Source organism: Hyla sarda, chromosome 6 (assembly GCF_029499605.1).
Source record: "Hyla sarda isolate aHylSar1 chromosome 6, aHylSar1.hap1, whole genome shotgun sequence".
NCBI classification, from domain to species: domain Eukaryota; kingdom Metazoa; phylum Chordata; class Amphibia; order Anura; family Hylidae; genus Hyla; species Hyla sarda.
In genome coordinates this window covers 253,801,615-253,815,315 of record NC_079194.1, presented here as the reverse complement: position 1 = coordinate 253,815,315, position 13,701 = coordinate 253,801,615, and the positions used below count along the sequence as shown (strand labels likewise).

General features: G+C 45.4%; 1 protein-coding gene across 2 annotated transcripts in view; it reads left to right on the top strand.

Moving 5' to 3' along the window:
* Positions 1-7,427: 7,427 nt before the first annotated feature.
* Positions 7,428-13,701, top strand: part of CHRM1 (cholinergic receptor muscarinic 1) — a 248,718-nt gene continuing 242,444 nt past the window's right edge. For both annotated transcript variants that reach the window (XM_056526961.1, XM_056526962.1), the window contains exon 1: positions 7,428-7,566. The gene's annotated coding sequence lies outside the window, so the exon portion shown is untranslated. The remainder of the gene's footprint in view (positions 7,567-13,701) is intronic.

Sequence of the window (13,701 nt, the reverse complement as noted above, 5' to 3'; positions counted from 1 at the left end):
GGGGCGCTGCGAATGAGAGAACGCTGCGAGCGCTCCGGGGAGGAGCGGGGACCCGGAGCGCTCGGCGTAACAACTAGTATGTGTCCAAGCAGGCAGTGGGGGCAGTTGTTTGACTGGCTTTTTCAGTATGAAATACTGAAAATGTTCTAATGAAAGCAATGGCAAAACCTGTTGGTTTTGCATGCTTTACAACATACCAAAAGTTTTTGTATCTGACAGTGCCCATTTAAGGGGTGAATGGAGAAGAAAAACAAACACGGAAAATATAAGAACCTGATCAATCCAGACCCCTAAATAAATGCATAAGCCAAAGGAAATACATTACTCCCAAAACATAACTAGAGACCACAAATTAAAAACAGACCGCTAAAATTCTGACCCCCCCCCAAAGAAAAACAGACCACTAAAATACTGACCACTCCAAAGAAAAACAGGCCACTAAAATACCGACCACCCCAAAGAAAAACAGACCACTAAAATACAACCATCCTTAAGAAAAACAGACTAAAATACAGACCACCCTAAATAAAACCAAACACCAAAATACAAACTGCCCTAAATAAAAGCTGGTCACCAAAATAAAGACCACACAAAATGTTAACAGAACACCAAAATACAGACCCCTAAATATAAACAGACCACCAAAATATAAGCAATTCTTAATAATGTTTATAAGGACAGTCCAATGAATACACTCCACCAAAATATAGCCCAATAAATAAAAACAGTAATAACATAAATATAAACAGATCACCAAAACACAGGCCCTTAAATATAAACGGTCCATCAAAATACAAATCCCTTAATATGAACAGACCACCAAAATACAGCACCCCTTAGTATAGACAGAACACCAAACAAAGTACACACCAGCCTAAACAAATACAGACCATCTAAATGCAGACCCCAAAAATAGAGTCCACCAAAAAGACTGCCCTAAATACATAATACAGCCCCTGTAATACAGTCATCCAAAATACAGACCACCCTAAATACAATCCACAAAAATACAGACCTCCTAAACAAAAACAGACAACTTTAAATGTAAGCAGACAACTAAAATTGAGACCGCTAAATATTAACCCCTTAACGACGCATCATAATCGCGTCGGTCCCAGCGCTCATCAACGGCCGGGACCCGCGGCTAATACCACACATCGCCGATCGCGGCGATGTGCGGTATTAACCCTTTAGAAGCGGCGGTCAAAGCTGACCGCCGCTTCTAAAGTGAAAGTGACCCGGCTGCTCAGTCGGGCTGTTCGGGACCGCCGTGGTGAAATCGCGGCGTCCCGAACAGCTTACAGGACACCGGGAGGGCCCTTACCTGCCTCCTCGGTGTCCGATCGGCGAATGACTGCTCCGTGCCTGAGATCCAGGCAGGAGGAGTCAAGCGCCGATAACACTGATCACAGGCGTGTTAATACACGCCTGTGATCTGTGTAAAAGACCAGTGTGTGCAGTGTTATAGGTCCCTATGGGACCTATAACACTGCAAAAAAAAAGTAAAAAAAAGTGTTAATAAAGGTCATTTAACCCCTTCCCTAATAAAAGTTTGAATCACCCCCCTTTTCCCATAAAAAAAATAAAACAGTGTAAAAAAATAAATAAATAAACATATGTGGTATCGCCGCGTGCGTAAATGTCCAAACTATAAAAATATATTATTAATTAAACCGCACCGTCAATGGCGTACGCGCAAATAAATTCCAAAGTCAAAAAAGCGCATTTTTGGTCACTTTTTATACCATTAAAAAATTAATAAAAAGTGATCAAAAAGTCTGATCAAAACAAAAATCATACTGATAAAATCTTCAGATCACGGCGCAAAAATTGAGTCCTCATACTGCCCTGTACGTGGAAAAATAAAAAAGTAATAGGGGTCAGAAGATGACATTTTTAAACGTATACATTTTCCTGCATGTAGTTATGATTTTTTCCAGAAGTGCAACAAAATCAAACCTATATAAGTAGGGTATCATTTTAACCGTATGGACCTACAGAATAATGATAAGGTGTAATTTTCTCCGAAATATGCACTGCGTAGAAACGGAAGCCCCCAAAAGTCGATTTTGTCGCACAATGATTTTTTTTCCCGTTTTGCCGTGCATTTTTGGGTAAAATGACTAATATCACTGCAAAGTAGAATTGGCGATGCAAAAAATAAGCCATTATATGGATTTTTAGGTGGAAAATTGAAAGGGTTATGATTTTTTAAAGGTAAGGAGGAAAAAACGAATGTTACGCCTAGCGCTCCGGGTCCCCGCTCCTCCCCGGAGCGCTCACGGCGTCTTTCTCCCTGCAGCTCCCCGGTCGGTCCCGCTGACCGGGAGCGCTGCTCTGTCATGGCCGTTGGGGATGCGATTCGCACAGCGGGACGCGCCCGCTCGCGAATCGCATCCCAGGTCACTTACCCGTTCCCGTCCCCTGCTGTCATGTGCTGGCGCGCGCGGCTCCGCTCTCTAGGGCGCGCGCGCGCCAGCTCCCTGAGACTTAAAGGGCCAGTGCACCAATGATTGGTGCCTGGCCCAATTAGCTTAATTGGCTCCCACCTGGTCCCTGACTATATCTAACCTCCTCCCTTGCACTTCCTTGCCGGATCTTGTTGCCATTGTGCCAGTGAAAGCGTTCCTTGTATGTTCCTAGCCTGTGTTCCAGACCTCCTGCCGTTGCCCCTGACTACGATCCTTGCTGCCTGCCCCGACCTTCTGCTACGTCCGACCTTGCTTCTGTCTACTCCCTTGTACCGCGCCTATCTTCAGCAGCCAGAGAGGTTGAGCCGTTGCTAGTGGATACGACCTGGTCACTACCGCCGCAGCAAGACCATCCCGCTTTGCGGCGGGCTCTGGTGAAAACCAGTAGTGACTTAGAACCGATCCACTAGCACGGTCCACGCCAATCCCTCTCTGGCACAGAGGATCCACTACCCGCCAGCCGGCATCGTGACAGTAGATCCGGCCATGGATCCCGCTGAAGTTCCTCTGCCAGTTGTCGCTGACCTCACCACGGTGGTCGCCCAGCAGTCACAACAGATAGCGCAACAAGGCCAACAGCTGTCTCAACTGACCGTTATGCTACAACAGTTACTACCACAGCTTCAGCAGTCATCTCCTCCGCCAGCTCCTGCACCTCCTCCGCAGCGAGTGGCCGCTCCTGGGCTACGCCTATCCTTGCCGGATAAATTTGATGGGGACTCTAAGTTTTGCCGTGGCTTTCTTTCCCAATGTTCCCTGCATCTGGAGATGATGTCGGACCTGTTTCCCACTGAAAGGTCTAAGGTGGCTTTCGTAGTCAGCCTTCTGTCCGGAAAAGCCCTGTCATGGGCCACACCGCTCTGGGACCGCAATGACCCCGTCACTGCCTCTGTACACTCCTTCTTCTCGGAAATCCGAAGTGTCTTTGAGGAACCTGCCCGAGCCTCTTCTGCTGAGACTGCCCTGTTGAACCTGGTCCAGGGTAATTCTTCCGTTGGCGAGTATGCCGTACAATTCCGTACTCTTGCTTCAGAATTGTCCTGGAATAATGAGGCCCTCTGCGCGACCTTTAAAAAAGGCCTATCCAGCAACATTAAAGATGTTCTGGCCGCACGAGAAATTCCTGCTAATCTACATGAACTTATTCACCTAGCCACTCGCATTGACATGCGTTTTTCCGAAAGGCGTCAGGAGCTCCGCCAAGATATGGACTCTGTTCGCACGAGGCGTTTCTTCTCCTCGGCTCCTCTCTCCTCTGGTCCCCTGCAATCTGTTCCTGTGCCTCCCGCCGTGGAGGCTATGCAGGTCGACCGGTCTCGCCTGACACCTCAAGAGAGGACACGACGCCGCATGGAGAACCTCTGCCTGTACTGTGCTAGTACCGAACACTTCCTGAGGGATTGTCCTATCCGTCCTCCCCGCCTGGAAAGACGTACGCTGACTCCGCACAAAGGTGAGACAGTCCTTGATGTCTACTCTGCTTCTCCACGTCTTACTGTGCCTGTGCGGATGTCTGCCTCTGCCTTCTCCTTCTCTACCGTGGCCTTCTTGGACTCTGGATCTGCAGGAAATTTTATTTTGGCCTCTCTCGTCAACAGGTTCAACATCCCAGTGACCAGTCTCGCCAGACCCCTTTACATCAATTGTGTAAACAATGAAAGATTGGACTGTACCATACGCTTCCGCACGGAGCCCCTCCTAATGTGCATCGGACCTCATCACGAGGAGATTGTATTTTTTGTCCTTCCTAATTGCTCTTCTGAAGTTCTCCTTGGACTACCCTGGCTTCAACACCATTCCCCAACCCTGGATTGGTCCACTGGGGTGATCAAGAGTTGGGGTCCCTCTTGTTCCAAGGACTGCCTTCAACCGGTTCCCAGTACTCCCTGCCGTGACCCTGTGGTTCCTCCTGTATCCGGTCCCCCTAAGGTCATTAAGGACTCTGCCTGCCACAGGAAATGCCCCTCCCCCCTCCCAGTTCCATCAGGCAAGCTTCTGTGTCCCCTCATGGCCCTCGTCCTGGTGTCACACTGCCCCGTGCCAGGTCTCGCCCTCTGCCCTCTCTCCCCATTCCTACTCCTGCGGTTCTGCCTGCCGTTGAGGAATCCCTCCATCCTTTCCCGGTGTCCTCATCCCAGGGGAGGCAGTTACCCGATAAAGAGAAGGGGAGACCTAAGGGGGGGGGTACTGTTACGCCTAGCGCTCCGGGTCCCCGCTCCTCCCCGGAGCGCTCACGGCGTCTTTCTCCCTGCAGCTCCCCGGTCGGTCCCGCTGACCGGGAGCGCTGCTCTGTCATGGCCGTTGGGGATGCGATTCGCACAGCGGGACGCGCCCGCTCGCGAATCGCATCCCAGGTCACTTACCCGTTCCCGTCCCCTGCTGTCATGTGCTGGCGCGCGCGGCTCCGCTCTCTAGGGCGCGCGCGCGCCAGCTCCCTGAGACTTAAAGGGCCAGTGCACCAATGATTGGTGCCTGGCCCAATTAGCTTAATTGGCTCCCACCTGGTCCCTGACTATATCTAACCTCCTCCCTTGCACTTCCTTGCCGGATCTTGTTGCCATTGTGCCAGTGAAAGCGTTCCTTGTATGTTCCTAGCCTGTGTTCCAGACCTCCTGCCGTTGCCCCTGACTACGATCCTTGCTGCCTGCCCCGACCTTCTGCTACGTCCGACCTTGCTTCTGTCTACTCCCTTGTACCGCGCCTATCTTCAGCAGCCAGAGAGGTTGAGCCGTTGCTAGTGGATACGACCTGGTCACTACCGCCGCAGCAAGACCATCCCGCTTTGCGGCGGGCTCTGGTGAAAACCAGTAGTGACTTAGAACCGATCCACTAGCACGGTCCACGCCAATCCCTCTGGCACAGAGGATCCACTACCCGCCAGCCGGCATCGTGACAACGAAAGTGCAAAAACTGAAAAACCCTGAGTCCTTAAGGGGTTAATATACCCCTCAAAATATATCCCCCAAATAAAACAGACCACCAAAATACAGAACATCTTAAATAAGCACAGACCAACCAACATACAGACCACCCTAAATAAATACAGTCCACTATAATACAGAACACCCTAAATAAGTAGTCCCCCAAAATACAGCCCTTGATAAAACAGACTACTAAATATAAACAGCCCACCAAAATACACATCCTCCCTAAATACAGTCCACCAAAATACAGCCCCTTAAATTAAATCAGATCACTCAAATAAAGACTGCCCTAAAATATAAAAAGATCACCAAAATACAGACCTCCTAAATATAAACAGTCTGGCAAAATACTGTCCCCTAAATAAAAACAGACCTCTAAATATAAACAGGCCACCAAAATACAGACCCACTAAATAAAGACAGTTCACCAAAATACAGTTTACCAAAATACATCCCCCTAAATTAAACAGATCACCCTAAATGTAAAAAGACCACAAAAATACAGCCTCCCAAATATAAAGAGACCACTAAAATACAGATTCCTAAATATCAACAGACCACCTAAATATATACACCCTACATATAAACAGACCACCAAAATACAGACTGCCCTAATGAAAGACAGTCCACTACAATACAGACCATCCTAAATAAACAATCCACCAAAATACAGCCCCTAAATACAAACAGACCACCAACATACAGACCCCCTTAATATAAACAGTCCACCAAAATACAGTCCCCTAAAAAAATAAAAAGGACAATCCTAAATATAATAAAACCACATAAATACAGACCCCATAAATAAAGACAGACCACTCAAGTACAGTCGCCCTAAATACAGTCCACCAAAATACAATCCCCTGAAAAAAAACTACATAAAAAAGACCATTAAAATACAGACCCCTAAATTTAAACAGACCCCCAAAATACAGACCCCCTAAACATAAACAGACCACTTAAATACAAAACACCCTAAACTATAAAAAAAAAAGATCACCAAAATACAGACCCTCTTAAAAAAAATAATAAAAAAAAGACCACCAAAATACAGACCCTAAATATAAACAGACCACTTAAATACAGACCGCCCTAAACTATAAAAAAGATCACCAAAATATAGACCCCCTAAATATAAACACCACCAAAATACTTCCCCCTTAAATCAGATCACTCAATACAGACCACCCTAAAATATAACAAAAGAAAAAAAAAAAACACCAAACTACAAATCGCCTCAAGAGTAAGTTCACATGGTGGATTACCTGTGGAATTTCCACAGCATATTTGCTGCGGAAAATCCGCAGCATATTTGGCTACCATTGACTTCAATGGGTCCGAAGAAAAATCTGCAAATCTGCCTCTATTGTGGATTTTATGCTGATCCCTTGAAGTCAATGGTAGCAAAATCTGCTGCGGAATTCCGAAATTCCGCAGGGAATCCGCCCATGTGACCGTACCCTTTATAAAGACAGACCACCAAAATAGACATAAAGTAAAACAATCCCCATTCATAGTTACATAATTACATAGTTAGTACGGTCGAAGAAAGACATATGTCCATCAAGTTCAACCAGGGAATTAAGGGGTAGGGGTGTGGCGCGATATTGGGGAAGGGATGAGATTTTGTATTTCTTCATAAGCATTAATCTTATTTTGTTCCAGGAATGTATCTAATCCTGTTTTAAAGCTTTAGGATGTTTTAACCTCAGAATCGATCCGCTCTAAATCTGCTCTGTGTGAACTTGATCTGATATGTGTAAACCTAGTGCAAAACTGTACCCTACAGAAAGAAAAGAAAAAGGAATCAGAAAGAGATGTCATAATATTGTCTCATAAAATCCCAATAAATCCACACATCACTGAGAAGAACATGACAACAGAAGACATCACCACAACAACTGCGACTTTTCTGAAGCCTGCAGTTCCCCCTCTCCTCCGCTAGAGGGCGTGTAGGTCTTTTGGCTGGTGTGGAGTACGAGTCTTGGAAAGTCGCTGTCACTGTATATAGGGCATGCAGCAGGAGCGCACATCACGATCCTATACATCCAGGAACACACAGCAGACGGCTATAGACGCATAGCCATGCACTCACCTCCAGCCATTGGAATACAAGTAGCCATGGGATTATAACTCTGGAGAACTCTGCTGCCTCCTCCACGTTGCTTAAGGTGAGAACCTGGTAACCCTTTATCTTCAGGATACCTTTTGTTGTCCCTGTGTTTGTCCCCTGGCTTATATTTCCTCCCTATAATGTCATTCCTGCCTCTTGTTATACAGAGTTTAGTCTATATATAGGGGGTAGCATTTAGCATCACTTTTAATAAGGTTTTTGTATTGTTTGCCATAACCCCAATAAGGTAGCACCTAGTCATATGTTGGATGGTACTATTGTCCATCATAGAAGAGCCTCTTCACTATAGATGGGCACCATCCAAAAATGGACTATATAAAGCAGTGGTCTCTAAACTGTGGACCTTCAGCTGTTGCGAAACTACAACTCCCAGCATGCCCGGACAGCCAACGGCTGTCCGGGCATGCTGGGAGTTGTAGTTTCGCAACAGCTGAAGGTCCACAGTCTGGAGACCACTATAGGAACACGTAATGCCATTTTGAAGTAAACCTATCAACATTATCATTAGAAAGAGAAATGGCGCACATTAACGTCACACTGTACTTTGCATAGTTATATGAAGTTTCAGAACCTGCACTTTATATATATATATATATATATATATATATATATATATATATATATATAGTCATGATACGTACAGCATCCATTGGTATCAATAGTGTACAGGTGACAGCAGCAACACCAAGAGCTATTAGATACTAAACACCAATAGGCTGGGACATGCACAGGTTGACTTGAGCCCCTGCCCTTTCAATGTTACGTCTAAAAGTACCCTGGGCAGTCCGGCATTATTATTTGGATATTTAATTTAATTAAGTGCCCTTTTTTTCAGTTCAGCCCCTGCCCCCAAAATGTCTGTGCCCGTCCCTGCCAATAGGTATTGATATACAGGTTTAAGGCAGCACACTGAATCTTTGCCCCTTTAAAAAAAATGAAGTCCTAGGTACGACATGGTGTTCTACGGGAGATCGTGTTGCCCTAAGAAACCTTCCAGATCAAGAAGCGAGACGTCTTGACTGACGATTGAGCTGGCAAGTGCCCAGGTGAGCCGTTGAGGTAGCCCGTACACCTGAGGGCTGCTGTGCCCGATATGCTTCCTAAAAGCTAAGGTGGCACCTATGATGGGTACTTTTATGGATTGTGGTTTAAGATGTGGCAAAGTAAAAAGAGCGATGGGCGCCGCGGCGGTGACAGATGGGTGTGGTAGGTCGACTCCTGTGCTTGAGGGGAACGGGAAGATGCTGCGGCACATCTGTTTAGGCACACTGCTTGGGAAACACTGCCATAAGTTATTGATGAGATGATGTTATATGCCGGATCATGCAGACAAGGTGTAGCAAAGCTGAGTTCTTCGTTGACGCCGGTGATAATAACCCTAAACTGAGATAATTCCGTAGATTTAACTGTAATTGTACTTAAGACCATAAAAAAACAGAGTCCTGCTGACAAACAGAGTCCTGCTGCGTCCAACACACTCAGTGCTACTACGCTTGCAGTTTATGAGCCTCGTAGGGAGGGGTTTTGTGTCTATTTTACTTTGTTGGTTGGGTTGTTTCTATTACCTGGTGCCACAGTAATAAACTTCTGCACACATACATCTCCGAAAAACAAATATTGACTCGTGTAGACACGTTCTATAAAGGTGTCAAAGTCAGTCTGAAAGCCGGATTTTTTTTTTTATCATTATTCCTTTTTTAATTTTTTTATTTATGTTGATCATTTAAATTTTTTTTTATTTTATGTTTTTTTGTCTTTAGAGAACAGATTTTGGAGCGTGTTTATTAAGAGAAACCCGACATAAAAAATTAATAAATCCATAATTAATTGTCTATAATTGGATTAGACGTTATAGGCAGTGCCACTTATTTTTGCCCTGTATTCTAGGTTTGCATGGCAGCAGGATTATATATAAATAAATAAATAAAAAATAAATCTTGTCTATAATTGGATTAGACATTATGGGCAATGCTACTTTATTTGTCATGTAGTCTAGGTTTGCATGGCATCAAGATTATATATATATATATATATATATATATATATATATATATATATATATACCGTATATACTCGAGTATAAGCTAAGTTTTTCAGCACGATTTTTCGTGCTGAAAACACCCCCCCTCGGCTTATACGCGAGTGAACTCTCTGCCCTCAGTGGTCTTCAACCTGCGGACCTCCAGATGTTTCAAAACTACAACTGGGAGTTGTAGTTTTGAAACATCTGGAGGTCCGCAGGTTGAAGACCACTGTGGCCTTCGTCATCATCCAGACCCCCCACCCCCTTTAGTTTTGTACTCACCTCTCCACGGCGGGAAGGAAGGGTGAGCTGGTCCGGGCCATCTATGCTGCAGGGACCGTCCGGTGGGGAGGGATAGTCGTTCCGGGCTCACTGGGGGGGGGGGGGGGGGGGCCTCTTCTCTGCGCTTCGGGCCCGGAATAGTGACATTGCCTTGACGACGACCCATGCGCAACGTCCCTGTGCGTCATCATCAAGTCAACGTCACTATTCCGGGCCCGAAGCGCGGAGAAGAACCCCCCCCCCCCGGTGAAGATGGACAGCGCGGAACGACTATCCCTCCCCACCGGACGGTCCCTGCAGGACAGATGGCCCGGACCAGCTCACCCTTCCTTCCCGCCGTGGAGAGGTGAGTACAAAATTAAAGCGGGTGGGGGGGCTGGATGATGACAGGGGGGATGATGTATTTCCCACCCTAGGCTTATAGTCGAGTCAATAACTTTTCCTGGGTTTTTGGGGTGAAATTAGGGGCCTTGGCTTCTATTCGGGTCGGCTTATACTCAACTATACACGAGATATATATATATATATATATATATAGACATTATGGGCAATGCCACTTTATTTGCCCTGTAGTCTAGGTTTGCATGGCAACATGATTAGATATATATATATATATATATATATATATATATATACACATAAAAAAGAGCTTTCAAAAACAGCGCCACCCCTATGCTCAGGTTGAGTATAATATTGCAACTTAGCTCCGTTTCCTTCAGGGGAATGGAGCTGCAGTACCACACACAACCTGAGGGCAAGGGGGGGGGGTGCTGTTTCTGGAAGAAAACAGATAAAAACATTTTTCTCTAATTGTCAGTGATGATGGGAGGAAGATTCTTGTCATTGTGTGAAAATGTAAATGTACCTGAGGAGACCGAGCTCAGGAAATTCTGGTAGCAACACAGCGAGCAATGGAATGTTATGGGGGAAAAAAAAAGGGAGCGCAGCAATAGGAGTGAATCTGTACACAATTATGGCATGGAATGCAGCTTCATGAGTAGTAGAGGACATGCATAATATCAAGCTGTTCATGGTTTGTATGGGAGCGAGCAGAAGAGGCAGGGAAGACAGCGAGCAGATAATGTGGGTGCCGTGGGGTCAGAGCAGGTGCACTTGGAAGGGCAATGCCTCAAGCTGATTTTTTTCCAGTTTGCAACTGCAAAATGTTCGCTTTCTACTTGAAGCCGTCCACCTGTTCACTTTCAATGACAAGCCGCGAGAACCTCCATTTATAGATACAACAAAATATTCCCCTACACCGAAGCAGACTATAAAAAGCAAGAGCCATGGCAGCAATCACAAGCAGTTGAGCAAAGGGTCCCTGGGTGCTGATAAAAATACGGTCCCCTGAGCCCGGCTGAATATGGGATCAGGAAATAATGTCATTTACAAAGATGCAATTAATGTAATTAATGTGGTAATACTGAGGTGTTCTTCAGATATAAGCGAACACATGAGGAGATGCCGAGCGCTCTGCCTGCTCCGCACAATGACATTGCTATGGTGTTCTGCGCCGTATGTGACTGTGGTTAATAAATCAAGAAGTCAGGATGGTCATAGGTTAAAACCCTATTCACACGGCAAAAATATCCCACTTGGAAATTCTGTTGCAGCAGACTCCCACTGTTTTCAATACTACTTTACCGTGCACACGGCAGAATTTCTGTGCCGGAAACATTCAAATTGCAGACATGACTATGTCAGTTCTTTTGGCCCAATCCGCTTGGAAATGCATTTCTGTCTATGTAGACGACACATTTTCGTGCAGTCCTAGTGCCGGATTGTTCTGCCAGCGACTGCCGCCTTCAAAATGTTCGGTCAGGTAATTCCACCATGTGAATGGAGCCTAACACAACTTTCCAATGCTACAGATAAATGTAAGAATTTTCAGCATTTTTAAGCATCTTTTGTTACCCTTTTAATATTTGAATGACCTTTATAAACTGCTTGGACATGAATAGAAAAGATATACTGGAAATATAAAAATGTGACTGTAGACAATATGCCAGCTGTATTCAAGGTTCTAAACCCATATACTCCGCTATAAAACATGTTATCACCTATCTAAAGGACAGGGGATAAGATGTTAGATCGCAGGGGTCCCGCTGCTGGGGACAACCGCAATCCCTGCGAACTCCACTCCAATCCCAATGACTAGCGATGCCAGCCACCACACCCCCTCCATTCATGTCTAAGGGAGGAGGCATGACGACTATGTACTAGCCACCACACCCCCTCCATTCATGTCTAAGGGAGGAGGCATGACGACTATGTACTAGCCACCACACCCCCTCCATTCATGTCTAAGGGAGGAGGCATGACGACTATGTACTAGCCATTACGCCCCCTCCCATAGACATGAATGCAAGGGGCGTGGTGCGACTTCACTCCTTTGGATAGGGGATAAGATGTTTAGAGCGGAGTACCCCTTTAAGGAAGCCCTGAAAAGAAAAATACAATGAAGCCTCTCCAAAAGACCACATCTTTGAGAAGACCAATCCTTTATCCAAATTATTTTGCTCGGATCAATGTTCAGTCTATAATATATTTTACATAGAGGCCATTTTCTTTGAGAAGACCACATGCATGGAAGACAACTTTTCAGTGAAATTTGGTATGGTCTTTTCAATGAGGTTTTACGGTAGATGGCCCATATACACTCAAGTTCAGCGAGGGATTTCCTTGAATCAACCAGAATGGGTGCTTAATCCATGTGGAATTTTACCACGGAAATAAGCAACAGAAATCAGAATATCATTGGCAAATAGTCTTTTCTGAGCAAATTCTGTCAAAAGAATGAACAGTGCAGCAGAAACCCCATAGAAAACAATGGGAGGCTGCTGCGGGCAAATTCAGCTCAGAATTTCCTCTTAAAGGGGTACTCCACCCCTAGACATCTTATCCCCTATCCAAAGGATAGGGGATAAGATGTCTGATCTCGGGGGTCCCGCTGCTGGGGACTCCTGCAATATAGCATGCAGCACCCACCTGTATCTGCTTCCGGCAGCGCTGGAGGTTCTGGCTCCCGACCACGGGAACGGAAGATCGTGACGTCACAACTCTAGTTTAGTAGCTTTAGTAGAGAGCAAAAAGACTGGGCCACAATTACTGTATAACTCTAAGAATGTTTCATACCATTACACTGGCATATAGCTTACTTGTAGTGCATAAGATCGGTGATTGGGCAATATAAAGGTGCTAGAACCTGGCATATGAAAGCGGACGACTCACAGTCACCACATCTTGTTGGCATCCAACTCATATGGAGGGTGCATTATGAGCATTTGGTTAGGTTATGTATATACCTGCTGTGCTATGGGCAGGGGTTAAAGTTGGCCTTTCCCATGGGGTGGTAATTGTGGGTTGGCTTAAGGGTAAGCAGAGGCAATATGCTTCTTGGGTTGTAAGGTTGATTGCCCAAAGTCACTATATTCCAGTAAGGGCACCTCCTAAACTACAAATAATATTCATGTTTGTTAAAAGAAAGTAGCCACAGGTAATAACAAGCTGTGTGAATGTGCCAGATATCTGCAAGACAGACTGCTTACTTAAATAGTCCCTGGACACCTGCAAACCACAAACCATGTTAATGCCCTGCGGATCTCTGTAGTTAGAATATACACCTGTTTGGACTTAGATCTGAAATTCATAAGTATCAGCCATGAAGGCCATGTTCTAACGTCAACTCCAGCTCGTAAGTTACACCTCAAGGATATACCTAGACATAATACCTTAAGGTCGCACGCTCGCATGTAAGTTCTCTGAACCTACCTTATATCCCAAACACTATAATTTAAAGGGGTTAACCAGGAATAGAAAAACAGAGCAAATTTCTTTCAAAAACTGCTCCATGTCTGTCTTCAGGTT